The sequence below is a fragment of the Macrobrachium nipponense genome, chromosome 1 (assembly GCF_015104395.2).
Source record: "Macrobrachium nipponense isolate FS-2020 chromosome 1, ASM1510439v2, whole genome shotgun sequence".
Lineage (NCBI taxonomy): Eukaryota > Metazoa > Arthropoda > Malacostraca > Decapoda > Palaemonidae > Macrobrachium > Macrobrachium nipponense.
Window position 1 is genome coordinate 28,879,769 of NC_087200.1, and position 15,238 is coordinate 28,895,006.

At 35.8% G+C, this 15,238-nt stretch overlaps 1 protein-coding gene across 1 annotated transcript in view; it reads right to left on the reverse strand.

Annotated features, from left to right (window-relative positions):
* LOC135219184 (signal transducer and activator of transcription 5B-like) overlaps window positions 1-12,367 on the reverse strand; it is a 225,397-nt gene extending 213,030 nt beyond the window's left edge. The window contains exon 1 of the mRNA XM_064255728.1: window positions 12,072-12,367. The gene's annotated coding sequence lies outside the window, so the exon portion shown is untranslated. The remainder of the gene's footprint in view (window positions 1-12,071) is intronic.
* Window positions 12,368-15,238: the final 2,871 nt, after the last annotated feature.

The following is a 15,238-nucleotide window of genomic DNA, read 5'->3' on the forward strand; positions in this document are numbered from 1 at the left end:
CTCTCTCTCTCTCTCTCTCTCTCTCTCTCTCTCTTTGTGTGTGTGTGAATAATATCCTTTCTCTCAGCTGCATAACTGGTTTTGTTCTATCCCATTAAGTTAGGGGAACAGATTGAAAATGGTGAAACTGTAAAGAATACGTAGGACGGGGTAAAGTCCCTTACAAGGCGATATATTCTCCACTTGAAAAAGGGCAGATTACAGGAATTACGGAAGCGTAGATAGCCTATAATGTGACTTCCAAGCTTTGCATCAGAAAAAGCAAGGATTTTACTGGGCCAAGCAATTGCATCGTGAGCAACTAGAGAGAGAATCTTATAACCTGGCTCATTTGATAATTATGTTTATGATCTGATGTACAGCGACTACACGAGAAGGTGGTTCTATAAAAAAGGATCAAATGGAGGGTTAATAATCAGATGTAAATTAAGTAGCCTAGAGAGAAAGCAGAAGACCTGAGGGGATATACTCCAAAAATAAAACACCCTTATGAGATAAACAATTGGACCAATTTTCTCTAAGAAGGGTGTATTTACTCAAAAGACATTTCGAGACTTCAGCCGAGCAATTTGTTAAGCAAACAGAAAGTTGAAAATGAAAAGCAAGACATGGAAATGACGATTGTTCTTTACAGTTAAAATGTGTGACCGTCACGTTTGTTCAAAGGTAACGAGATTTCACGGATATTAGGTCTGTGGAAAGGACCGTGAGGAACCAGTTGTCAAAAGTATCCTACGCCATTCTTAAAGCCTGTGAATGGAGAGGTCCTCTTGGTCTGAACATAAGACAATAGGAATGAGACAAGGTAATATACAAGTGATTCCCCACCTGCAGATACAACATAAAGACCTTATATATTCGAGTACCCTATTTGTACTCTTACAACTGTTCAGGAGGGAAGCAGTATAAGTCTAAAGCCGTATTTTCATTTTATCTATTTTTATGGGTCCCTACATTCATCCTCTAAACGTTTTTATGGCTACCACAAGACCGTCGCCCCGGGCGAAGATTTTAAGTCTGACCGCTGTGGTCTTCCTAATCAAAATGAAGACCTTTGGTGATCTGTAATTGAAGGGAAAAATGAGTATTAACTGCCAATGACCTTTGTATGCAGAAGGACGCAAAGAACTTCCCCTTCTCTGCAATCAGCAAGACCAGACTGAAAGCTTGCTAAGGACTTATGCAAACGATTCTAAGTTTTCTGTCGAATTAGTTTTAATTTTGGCCGCCAAAATTAGGTTACTGGTGTAAGGCAGATATTGGTTCAAACAATAAGAGCTTAAATACAATAATCAATAATACTAATAATAATACATGATACTAATAATATAATAAAATAATAATAATATTAATAAATAAGAATAATAATAATAATAATAATTAATAAAATAATAATTAATAATAATAATAATAATAATAATAATAATAATAATCAATAATAATATAATAATAATTTAATAATAATAATAATAATAATTAAATGAATAATAATAATAATAAAATAATAATAATAATAATAATAATAATAAAAATAATAATAAAAATTTATGCAATAAAAATCCATAATTATATAAATAAATTAAAGTAATATACAAAAGATTTATGTACATAATTTATTTATGTAATCGTGGACTTTTATTAAACAACTTTTTATGACGATATTGTGAATTTCTTGACAATAATAATAATAACATATACACGTTCCCATAGTTATAGTGATAATCTAAATATCATGCGGATTAACATAGCAGGAAAACTAGTCGTCGAAAAACTGAATTCAGTTCGCTTTATCAATATTTGATTATGTTATGTTCAAGTGCTGCCGCCGACACCCAAAATATCGGCGGGTACAGGGAGCTTCCGGAAAAACCGTACTTCCTGTCGGACGTCTCTTTTTGGAGGAATTCCTGTTTTGATATACATACATATATATATATATATATATATATATATATATATATATATCTATCTATATATATATATATATATATGTATATATATATTACTTGTAAATATAGCATGTATATATATACGTATATGGATTTTGTTTTTAATAATTTCCTTGAATAGATGAGTGAATGGGTTGCTTTATCGAGCATTAATCCTATTATTATTTAATTACAATTGAATTAATGATAAAGAAATTCATAATGATGTCAGTGTAAATGCATTAATATATATATATATATATTATATATATATATATATATATTATATATATAGTATCATTGTGGTTTTCTTCATTAATTTAGTGTCGTTATATATATATATATATATATATATATATATATATATATATATATATATATATATATATTCATACTGACTTCATTGCGACATCATTTGAGTGATTCATGCGAGTATGAAATTATCATAAATTATTATTATTATTATTATTATTATTATTTATTATTATTTTTATATTATTATTATTATTATTATTATTATTATTATTATTGTTGTTGTTGTTGTTGTTGTTGTTGTTGTTGTTGTTGTTGTTGTTGTTGTTTATTGCGCCTGGCCTTACCGTAAGAAAGTATAACTAACAATATAAATGCAGAATAACTCTTAAACAATTTATGTCCTGGGGATGGGATTAATTCACCTCAGTGTTCTGGTTAAGTTATTCTTAATAATAATAATAATAATAATAATAATAATAATAATAATAATAATAATAATAATAATAATAATAATAATAATAATAATAATAATAATAATAATAATAATGTGGCAAATCGAGGCGGTAAAAATGTAATCAATAATAGATAATTGAGAAATAAACCAATGATACAAAATTACTAAAAATTCCACGAGAATTTTGGGTTTATACCCTATAAAGAAGAAGAAGAAGAAGAAGAAGAAGAAAAGAAGAAGAAGAAGAAGAAGAAGAAGGGCAAAAAGAAAATTAAACATTGACAAAGAATTTGTGGCAGTATATATTTTTAGAAGTTCTTGATTGTCATTTGAGCTTTAGTTTGTTACACAAACATTTGATTGATTTATTTATGTACGTGTGCTTCTAACTAAGGAGTTTGTGAAGTAAAGGATTTTGCTGTACTTTCACATTTGAGTGAATTAGTTTGCATAATATGTATGCAACAGAATCAACCCAAGTAACCAGATATAGTGCAAAAGTTTTTGTTTCAGTACAAATAAAGTCCAAAGCCAAGGCAGACCAGGTAAGTAGTCATACAATGCAACAAAAGACTTCATTATAGGTCCCAGCTGTCGCCATCTGCCGAGTTTCTGTTGCAACTGTGGTCACTCTGGCTATTCTTGCTTTATCAGTTCAAAAGACCTCAGATGTAAATCACGAAGTACAAGGGACGGTGCGAAAATTCCGAATATTGCAGCGGAGTAGAACAGAAAGTATTTGAACTCTAGTCTTAATCCGTAACTATTTAATTAAGATATGGAACTGAATTTATACTTTGTGTTCCTGTTCTTTGCCCCTGTTCTGAAGATTAGTTCCTAGCGTAAGACATAATTTAGATAATCACATAAACTTTAGCATGTCACAATCGTGGACATGACCTCTATCTGATGTGTCGTTATACTTGTAGTGATGTATTATTACAATATATGCATATACGTATATATATGTATGTATGCATATATGTATATGTATATTTATACATATATAGCTTTCCAAACTATCGTAGCAAACAAAGGTATAGCCGCATGATTGTTTGACAGTGATCACTAAGTTTTGCCGTATACTCTCTGACAAATCTAAATGTTTACAACAGTAAGTTTTCCTTATATTTTCCTTGCATCCTTGTTTTAGTCTTTATCTTACATTTATCAACAAAACGCTGATATTCCTTGCAACCGTTACAAAATCGAACAGTCGGTAAAATCATAAAGCCGTAACTTTGTTTCTTGGGTTTATCGCAACGTAAGAATGAATTCTTGGGGTTAGTTCCATGCTTGAACCATTTTCTCTATATATCATAAATATGAACAAAAACCTTACAAAATTGTTCACACACATCTGAGGTGCCTGTAAAATAGGTGAAATCAATTTGAAATGGAATACATAGCTATGGAGACATTTTATCTATATATATATATATATATATATATTATATATATATATATATATATATATATATATATATATATATATATATATTAAATAACGTGTGGAGAGAGAGAGAAGAGATAGAGAGAGAGAGAGAGAGAGAGAGAGAGAGAGAGTACTAACAAACCCTTAGTCTATAATATCATTTTCGTCTCTATTGTTCTAAGTGGACTGGTGCATCTGTTCCCTTTTGAGCTGATGATAACTTGGGTACCAACATTAATGTGCGTCTATTACCGAGTCAGTGCCGAAATTATTATTATTATTATTATTATTATTATTATGAACCAAACAAAAACTTCTTTCCAGTTTTCTTCTGAATATTGAAAAAAGAAACCCAAAAACAAATTCAATTTACTTAGAAGTAAACAAGTTACAAATTGAATTTGTGGGTTCTTTTTCATTATTATTATTATTATTATTATTATTATTTTATTATTATTATTATTTTATTATTATTATTATTATTATTATTATTATTATTATTATTATTATGCCTTCACTCGATGCACTTATATATCTTTGCAATAAATCACTATCATAGGTCTTTTAGTAATTGCAGTCAATTATTGCTTATTAGCTACTTATAAAGGGTAATATTTGACACAGTAATGATTTTTGTTTTTACGTTCGAAAGTACGTTGAATACCATCTATGCATAATGAAGGTACTTGGTCACGGCCACTTAAGGGATGGCCGTGACTTGGTTCAGTGTTTCGGGGAAGTACGTAACGTTCCTTTCTGTACTTGTTGTCTCGACCCTTTTCCTAAATGGTGGAATAAATATCTGTAAGTGATTTAAACTACATTGCATTGTACGTATTTGATCTTTTTTCTGCTCGAGGAACGTTGTGTGTGTGTGTGTGTGTGTGTGTGTGTGTAGAGAGAGAGAGAGAGAGAGAGAGAGAGAGAGAGAGAGAGAGAATCTTGAACAACCAGGAAATAGCTGGAGTGCACTTTATCTATTGAAGTAAGATAAACATTTACTTTGAGGTGAGTAGAGAGAGAGAGAGAGAGAGAGAGAGAGAGAGAGAGATTAACTAAATTGTTGATTTTTATATTCCCCCACTAAACTAAAGCCATCAAAGCCACCATAAAGAGAGAGAATATGCTATTATGTAGATCACATGAATAGACCATAAGAATTTTATGCTCAATGTCCGGAGGACATAGCAGGAAAAAAGGACGAAAGATTCAACGCTTATTAAACCCCTAGTGATAAACGTTGATATTCCTCAGTACCGACAACTCCACCACAGCTGGAGCATGTCGGTCTATCTTGCCCTGGTGTGCTCAGATGTTATTCAAACCGACCAACTCCATCCTGCACCGCTGCGCTGCTGCTTAGGTTTTTTTTTTTTTTTTTTTTTTTTTTAGCTCAAAACAGCTTTGATTCCCGATCTAACAGTAAGCTGCACAATGGTGATCTGTAAAGTTATTCATGCTATAAATGCCCCCAGCCTTTGGTGCATTGTCGTTGCTTGAGCTTCATGAAATGGATGCATTCAGCAACAAGAATTATTCGTTCACTAGACCCACGGTGCCCTCCACTGTAACAACGGCACATTCACTTACACCCACATGCCAAGCAAACCGTGTTCCTTCTCTCTCTCTCTCTCTCTCTCTCTCTCTCTCTCTCTCTCTCTCTCTCTCTCTCCAGTCGAATAATTTTCTCTAACTACGACCAATAACCTTTCTAGAGTTTAATTTCATTTCACGGCTCTTCGTGCTTGACGCTTTCTCCTAACCGCCCCCCCCCCCTTCTCTCTCTCTCTCTCTCTCTCATCCTAAACCCCCCCCCCCCTTTCCTCTCTCTCTCTCTCTCTCTCTCTCTCTCTCTCTCTCTCTCTCTCTCTCTCTGGCGCCTGCATGTTTCAGGATGCTTGCTTCGTCCTCAGTCACTGTGGTTTCCAGGAAAGGTTAGACGGCGTAGATCAGACGATTTTAAGTTCACTTCGATCAAGAACACAGCGCCAAGCCAAAGCTAAGTAAAGCTTTCGGTAAGCCTAGACTTCCCAGGCCTGAGGATACACATATGGTCCCTTTTGAAACGTCATTTCAAAGCGTTTCATATTCTCTCTCTCTCTCTCTCTTCTTCTTCTCCTCTTCTCTCCTCTCCTCTCCTCGTCTCTCTCTCTCTCTCTCTCTCTCTCTCTCTCTCTCTCTCTCTCTCTCTCTCTCTCTCTCTTATTTTTTACCTGTAAAATACCTTGGCTGATCTCCCTATCAAGAGCTATATTCGGACAGAGGTTACGCAGTTTGAGAGAGAGAGAGAGAGAGAGAGAGAGAGAGAGAGAGAGAGAGAGAGAGAGAGAGAGAGAGAGAGAGAGAGTTCTCAGAAATGTTTGTAGCAAGGTCTGACCTTCACGTAAACTTACACCTCTCTCTCTCTCTCTCTCTCTCTTCTCTCTCGTTATGCACTTAGATTTTTTTTTTTAGAGAGAGATAGAGAGCTGTCAAGAATGATTACCGAAGGAACAGCATACGTTTTCCAACCACGCCATTTGAGCTAAATATTAATAAACGAAACGATATAACAGTTAAGAGGTTGCAGCAGAAGAACGGGAAAGAGCAAGTCGCAGAGAGAGAGAGAGAGAGAGAGAGAGAGAGAGAGAGAGAGAGAGAGAGAGAGAGAGAGAGAGAACAGGAAAGAAAATGGACCATGTCCAATTATTGATGGTAGCTGTTTGCCCAGATATCTATAGTATCTGGTTTTCCTTTCGCTTTGCAAGAATAACCGCGAGAAAAGCGCTAAATTATTACTTGATCGGTTTATACCAAACAGGCATTACATGCATGTTATGGGATGTTCTGGTGTGTCCGAAGACATCTCTCTCTCTCTCTCTCTCTCTCTCTCTCCTCTCTCTCTCTCTCTCTCGGGAAATCCCCTATTACCAAACCGGGCCGAGTCTTTAACTTTCCTCCGGGATACGTATGTTCGTCGGGTCCACTTAACAGAATGCGTTACCTTTTCAACGGCTCACCCCGAATTCTTCCGTATTTCAGCTATCGTTTCTTAGCGATATATATCATATTGTTGTTATTGTTATTGATGATGACGTCAGATCAAACTGGTTTCTTTCCATAACGGTTGCGTTTTACGTTTCCTAAGAACCGCCAGCCGAGCATCGGTCTATTAATCTCTCTGAACCATGGGGCTGGTCGCGTAAGTAGCGTTCCTTACGAAATCGCTGACAAGCTAGTGACGTCAAATGACGCAACTATAGTTTCAGAGGCTGGTCGGACGACAGCTGTACTTTTTCCCTCTTTTTATAGATCGTTTTAGACATGATCATGCTAGAGCTTGAGTGTTGCATCACAATGCTCGAGAACTGCATCAACGCGGTAAAAATGTCCGGAAAACGTTCGGCATGACAAAACCCGAAGAAAATAACTATTATGTTTAATGAAGGAAATTTTACTTTGTTATCTCTTGTCTTTCAAGAATGTTTCTTCTCCGTTTGTGGATTACTTATATATGTTTACTATCGGCGAATCATAAAAGAGAAGTGAACGGTTTCATCTGTGAGTATGGCTGTAACGCGCGGCAATTTGAAAAAAAAAAAAAAAAATTATGACAGGCTGCTCTATGAGAAAGGGCCCGTGCCAGTTGCAGCTGAATTCGTCCGAAAACAGCAACACAAATGTTGTGTAAATAATGTGTCAAATCCTTTTCTGCTTGACCTCTGTACCTTCGCGTGAATTGTCCGATTTTAGATAGACAGGGAAAACAAACATACATTTCAAAGTATGGCGGTCCTCACCAAACCTCTTATTCACTTTCCATCGTACCACAAGTATGGCCCATCTGAGGACAAGGAGCCGTGCTGGCATAAGGCAGGCTTAATCTAAATCAGCAAACACGATTGGTTAGTTGGTGTTTTTTTTCTTTTAAGTTCCTGTTGTTACTAAGTCAGAGTGAAGAGAGAGGCGAGTTTAGCCACTTTAGCTTATATGGATTTATTTGGGGATGGCTTGCTTACTCCAGTTAGACATTGAGTCCTTCATTGTGAATTGGGTCATAGCCTTTTAATACCGAGTATGATTCTGATATTTGGCTTTCATGCTCTATATAATAGGTAGAATAGCTGCTTTGTGTAGTGTCTGGCAGTTTCTGATCAGGATTAACGCATTTTTGCTTTTGGGTATTTATGTATGTAATGCATGCTTTCCAATTTAAGCCAAAGATTAAACCTGAGAACTTTTCAGTTCAGCTGTTGAGTATCAGACCGTTTCTCAAATTTAATCCAGTGTCACAATTCTTTTTCCACCTGGTGTCTTCTTAAAAGAATATTGGCTTTGTTTGTATCTGTGAATACGCTGGGCATGTCGTAGTGGCATACGGCAAAGTCAGCCACGTCCAACTGTTACTAATTCCACTTGGTAACTGATTCCTGATATCGTTTATTGCAAGACGGAACAGTGTGCAAGTCAATACACCTTCCTGTGGGATACCATTTTCTCAGTCATATGTGTCTGAATAAATGTTATCCATTCGTGCGAGAAAGGTCTGCTTAGAACGTCTTTTTATGAATAAAGGTAGGTGTATTCGAATATCATTGTCGCATAGTGTTTTCATTATATATATTATCCCTTGAGGTAGTACCATAAGACTTTGAGACGTCAAGAAATATTCCATAGTTATCCATTCCCTTTCCAATCCCTTTCGAATACAATCTAAAAGACATAGTTGGCCAAGTGTAATCCACTTTTCGGTGACTCGCATTTGATTAAGGTGATCATATTGTTAAAGTTTGAATATCACAGTAACCACGATTTCACCATTATTTCCCATCCCTTACTTAGACATCTAAATTACTAAAAATGAACAAAAGGAAGCTGAGAATTCCGCATTCTGGAAGTGAATGGTGGGAAGGCCAGATCAAACTGGCTGACCCTCGTTTTCTGTGAGATTGTGATGGCTAACCAATGCAACGAGGACGAGAGACACTGGGTAGGCTATAAATTCGAGAAACTCTCGACAGCAACGGTTAAAGTAATAGCTACAGAAAAGCAGAGGTGAGTAGCGCACTGTGTGTAAGAGATTAGGCATAACGCTGATGAACTTTCTTTATCCTTAAGGATTACTCGATGTTCGACATAGAGTTGCAGGAATTTGACTTGTCAGAGAATTCAGAGGCTTTATACCATCTATGTGTTAGCGTGCATGTGTTTATATATGGATGGAAATGATGAATTATGTTATTGTCAGTGTACATGAGATTAGTCAGATATGATTGATGAAAACAATTTATTTTGTTCAACGAAGAATTAATGTCAGAGGACATTAAAACTTTTGGGATTATCTTTTGCGCGATGTATCTGAGAAGGATCGCCGTAAGAGGTTGGTGGAGATAATGAGACTGACAACAGAATGATAAGTGAAGAGCAGTGTGTTTTAAGTACTTAAGTTGCTCTGTGGATACTTTGGTTATTGTTTATGAAGTTTGAAATGTAAATAAAAGGGTTCTGTACAAAGTTTATGGGACTTCAAGAGATAGATAACTATACGGAGAGTGTTGGGTAAAAGATGTTGATATTCAAATTTTCCGCACCTATTTGGATTTTTACAATGGAAAATGATGATTACGTGAGGGCATATAGACAAGGGGGTGACAGGTGTAGAATGGAAGTAAGAAACTGAAAAGTGTACTTAAGGTAGCGCATTGCTTTTTAACGATATAAAGTAGCAGAGGAGTAGAATGCAAATTTGTGCAATAGAGAACAGAGGATGCAAATAATAATGTTCTTAGAGGCATTTTTTTTTGACAGAGAAGCTCCAGAGACTGGTGAAAGATATCAAAAATTGTTCGAGATGAAACGACCAACATTAAAAGCCAAAAAAATTAAGGAAATAAGGGAAGATTCTAACAACGGAACGACAAATGCTTGTGCAGATGACTGAGGAAGGAAGTGATAGACTGGATAGAAAAATGTGGGGAAGGAAAAGGCTTTGTAGAATAGGATAGACTAGAAAAGTATCTAGAGGTTGACCGAGGCAGTGAAGGAGAAGGAACGTCTCAGGAGTACACGAAAAGACGAATGAGCTAGGTCATCTTCGTAACAATGAATATTGTATGACAAATGGGCATGGAGGAGGAGAAGAGAGAGATAATAGAATGATCTTCTGGATATTATCTACGGATGCAAAAGAAGGACAGTGAAATGTAGAACAAAGAAAGAAATGAAAATAAGTGAATAAAAATATCAAGAGAGTACAGAATCCTATTTCTGGACGCATTAACTCAATTGAAATCCTCTTTAATGAACGCAGGATTTAGTAGTACAATCTTTGTAAGTCCAATTTGAAAGGGATTAACACTCCTTGTTCAGGAGGATTAAGCAAGAGTTAGCTGACGCCATATTCAAAAGTCTGCACCACCATTGACCTCGGAAATGGATGCAAAATCTTTTAGTTCTATACATAACTGAACTTGAGCTGAGGGGTAGGTAGACATTATATCCGGTAATGTAACTAAATACTCATGTTTTTCTTTTTGTTACGTCTATGCAGGCACCGTGCAGCAGATCTTCACCACAGTTGTTATTGCAGACATTACTGTACTGATCGCTCTCTCTCTCTCTCTCTCTCTCTCTGTGTAAAAATCGAATCTACCTCACTGTAGAGCAAACATTAATTTGTGTTTTCACACACACACACACACACACACAGATATATATATATATATATATATATGCGTATATATATATATATATATATATATATATATATTATATATATATATATATATATATATATTGGAGTCCATCTTTATCGAAGTGACGTCCACGAGGAATTTAAATCTCCACCCAGGATTATACCTTGATCCTCTTTCCTTATCTCTTTTGCTTCAAGAACACACCGCCAAGGTTAAGAAACTGTAACCTCGCCCCGTCTTTCTGTTTCTGTACGAGTATATAAAGGCCTGACAACTTCTTTTATATTCAGTGTGAACTTGAAAATGTAGAATATACCACGAAAGTACTCGTTATAAGTCCCTGTTTTACTTGCCTATATATATATATATATATATATATATATATATATATATATGTATATATATATATATATATATATATATATGTATATATATATATATATATATATATATATTATATATATATATATATATATATGCAGTGAACTCAAAGCGTTATAGTAAGACTTAAAAGTTTAGTTTAAATAATGGAACATAACCATTTTACTGGATGATTTCTTCCCGGTTTCACAAACCATGGTAAGGAGTCTCTCTCTCTCTCTCTCTCTCTCTCTCTCTCTCTCTCTCTCTCTCTCTCTCTCTCTCTCTCTTTAAATTGAAGTAAATACCCAAATCTTCCGTTAAATGGACAATGAATCACTGTCACAGGACTTCTCAATCTGCCCTCAGAGGATACCGAAAGAAGCGTTACTTATCAACTACCGAGTGTCCTCTCTCTCTCTCTCTCTCTCTCTCTCTCTCTCTCTCTCTCTCTCTCTCTCTCTCTCTCTCAAGTTATTTTAATCACTTATAATAGCTGAAAAGTTCTGTTTCCTGTCTGCACATCACTTATTTTGCGAGGATTAAAGACATTTTCTTAAGCAAGAGAACAACACTGCCAAGACACGTACTACACATTTGAGTACCCCAAACGAAAAGAAAGGAACATATTGATGAATATCTTTCTAATAAAATAAGTAAAATAAAAAAATAAGATGAGCTAAACCACAGTACATAGAGAAAAAAGCAAAAAATAAAAAAAAGCTGTAATTCCCGCAGAGTCTATCTCATGCCAAGTACAAGCGCTGCTATCGCACTCGAGTTTGTTGGCACTTCCGGAATGCTGGCAAGGCTATGCAACATGGTCCCAACTATCGAGATCTCCTCCTTCATAACTGTTACATTCTAATATTCAATTTAAAAAAAAACATTACCACTAATGAGAGTACCCTAGTACAACGAAATATTCTTAATGGCGCGTCATGACGCGTAATTATGCAACATACCTGTGAAAGCGAGCGAGTTCCAGCAGTGTCCGAAGAGCGGGTTAGAATATATCAACATGTCTACTGTAATATTCCCAACATCGCCAGTACCTTCAACTAAACCTGACCGGTTGCACAAGAACTATGGATCTTTTCTAGGCCTAACAATCCCGCAAGGGCTACAGCCTACAGTACTGCTATACGGTCCTTTTTCTCCTTCAAGAACGAGTCTTTTCCACGAACGGCGATGCCGAATCACCAGGGGACGAAAGAGCAAACTGGGCGCTACGTTCCTGCAGAAGTGTGCTTTAAGGTGTGAGAGAGAGAGCGTAGCATAAACTAGGAAATATCCTTTGGCAACCCTGCTTCAAGTTTTCCTGGAAACGGGGTGGCTTCAGGGAAAAGCAGCGACGTTGCTACACTTCGCTAGAAAAACTTTCTCTACCCTGACTTTTACGGGACCTCGACTGGGCTAAGATGACTTATGTTGTACGTCTCTTCGGCACAAAATATTTTACTCGCTGGCAAAGGACTTGAAGAAATGACAAGCGAGCGATTAAATTATGACTGATTGGTACCGCAATGACAGTCGCGTGTTCGAGGAATTGGCGGCAGTCTAGCGTTGCCAGGGGTTGCAAGGCCCCTTCTCTCTCTCTCTCTCTCTCTCTCTCTCTCTCTCTCTCTCTCTCTCTCTTTACATATTCCTCTCTCTCGAGTGTTTCTCTCCCCCCCTTCCACCATAGCACAAAATATTAAGCCTACGGGAATGTTTCGTCATCATTAAATGTGAATGTTTATTATTTTTTTTTCTTCTGAGTAGCGGCTGCACCTTCCGGATATATCTGTCAATTGACGACAGACCTTTAAAGAAAAAAAAAGTCGAATAAAATGTCTCATTTCATTAATAAAAAAATCAAAGTAGTAACTTACGACAGCTCCTAATCCATCATCGGTCTATTAGGAATACTAAATGACGTCCAGAACTTTCCGTGAACAACGAACGACGCCAGAAAAATCGTCAGAAAAATCATCTCTCTCGCGAACGATTCGAAGGAAGGAAGGAAGGAAGAGTTCTGCATCTGCCACCTTCAAGAAGAGATCCCGGCAAACCGAACATTTGCCGCATGCCCAGCAATAAAGGAGGGACAGAGAGAGAGAGAGAGGGAGAGACGCGATACGGACTCGGGGGAAGAAAGAAGAGCGAGAGGAGAGAAAGAAAAGCAAAGGGTAATAAATAGGGATGGATAAAGGTCAGAAAGCTGTGAGTAACAGTTAGATACGAAGAACTCGTTATGCTCTCACGTGGGTTTCGTGCTGTGATATATTTCTACTTTTTTTTTTTTTATTCATTTCATTATTTTCGAGATTGGAGGCTTCGCTATGGAATTAATTGATTGAAAAACATAGTATGCTCCGCTGGCTGTATGCGCACGCAAATGAGCTCGACGGCGCGCATACGCGTGTATTGATACATTTAGCCCGAATATAGGTTAAGAAGAGATGGCTAAATTAGCACACACGTACAAAGGATTCGCATTGAGGCGGAGAGAGAGAGAGAGAGAGAGAGAGAGAGAGAGAGAGAGAGAGAGAGAGAGAGAGAGAGAGAGAGAGAGATCATTAAGTAATGGTTTTTTCCCAGATTAAATCCACTATTGATTACATAACCAACTTGCCACTGTTAAAAGAGGAAAGAAATACGAATCGTTTAATCAATGAGCTTCTCGTTTTTTGTTTTTTTTGTTACTATATCTGCGTTTTTTCATGAGTTTGGAGTTGCTCTTTTGCGTTTTTAAGTCAATCTTATTTTATTTTTATGTACTGGATACTTTTTAGAAACTTTTCCTTCATTTATTTTATGAATCACTATTTTGAGTCATTTGTTCTTGTATGCGCATATTTGCGGTTTTAGATATTTTGATGGTGGGAATTCATCTTCATTTTTACGATTTTCCCATTTTTTTTATGAATGGCCTTTCTTTCATTTAGTTACATCTTCGTTTTTTTTTTTTCCCGTCTTTCGCATTTACCTACGTAAACTTAATTAATCAGATATATTTAACCATGCGTATTCAGTGGCGTTTACGTTTCTTCAGTTCATGAAAATTCCTCTTCTTCTTCTTCTTCTTCTTCTTCTTCTTCTTCTTCTTCTTCTTCTTCTTCTTCATTCTATAATACCTACAGTTTTGCCAATTTATGAATGTCCTCTCATCGTGATATGCTAATTATAATATCTCTGGAATTTTTTTTTAAATCATATTATTTTATTAGGAGATTGCATCCTTAGCATATTTCTTTTAACTCATTTTTTATAAGATATTCTAAGTAATATTTTGTTATCAAATTGACTTTTTAAAGTGTTTATTGATTTCTTAACAGTTAACGCTACGATAATGTTGAACTCATACTTTCTTGATTAAATATTCCAAGTGATATGATGTTATAAAAATAGCTGACTAACGTATTTATTAATTTTATTACGTTTATGACCATAATATTTAGCTCACATTTTATTGATTAAATATTCAAAATAATATTTGGTTATCTAATTGATTTATTAAAACATTTATTAAGTTTATTTACCGCTAATAATAGAAAAACATAAAATCCGACAACGTTTGTCTACCATAACGAGCGTATGAGACATGGGCGTGTGTACGCGTGGGCGCGTGGGCGCGTAGTCGTGTGGGGGTTTCAATAACTTGAATGAGGACGCATGTCTCTTCCTGCTCCCTGCCTCTCTGTCTCGTCTTTCTTAAGTTTTGAAAAATACCTTCCCTCCTTACGGAGAGAAAAGTGCAAGATGAATCTGTCTGGAAAATGAGCTGTCTGGGAGATTAAAAAAAAAGAAAACTACCATAAAATAGGAAATATTTACGCTTTGTTATGATATAAGAGAGAGAGAGAGAGAGAGAGAGAGAGACGAAGTTCGACTGAACTTACGTAATGTGATTGTGTTCAATCTCTCTCTCTCTCTCTCTCTCTCTCTCTCTCATTCTAAGCTGGAAAGAGAGTAGAGATACACTCATAGACAACCTTTGACGAGATAGCTTAAAAAAAATAAAAAACTCATTTTCGATTTGTCATAGTCAATCAAATTTTCTTTCACAAGGGACGAAGGTATACGCTCATATCATAATATTATGATTTTCAAATTAATAGTTCATGCAGAACTGGAATAAGAGATACTA